This window comes from Nannospalax galili, unplaced genomic scaffold, assembly GCF_000622305.1.
Source record: "Nannospalax galili isolate Female #2095 unplaced genomic scaffold, S.galili_v1.0 scaffold353, whole genome shotgun sequence".
Lineage (NCBI taxonomy): Eukaryota > Metazoa > Chordata > Mammalia > Rodentia > Spalacidae > Nannospalax > Nannospalax galili.
Window position 1 is genome coordinate 282,644 of NW_008331861.1, and position 356 is coordinate 282,999.

Consider the following 356-nt stretch of genomic DNA (forward strand, 5'->3'; position numbering starts at 1 on the left):
GTGATTGTTGAATTCACACCTGTAAATGAGACATCTATGCAAACTTTGATTACAGCTTTGGGCACCTTAAAGTCACCAGTTGCTTCCCAATTAATGGGAAAAAAGGCATCCACACCTGGGTGGAGCTGGTCTCAACAAAATCAGAGACAAATGAGGGAAGCAACAACAGACATCACAAAGATCCAAATCATTATAAGGGATACTTTAAAAAAACTATATTCTATTAAATTAGAAAATCTAAAGAAATGGTTGAATTTCTAAATTCAACGGAGGCACAATTAAACCAAGAAGAGAGTAGCAACAAATTCATAACAAAGACATTGAAACAGTATTATAAAGATTTCCAACTAAAATAA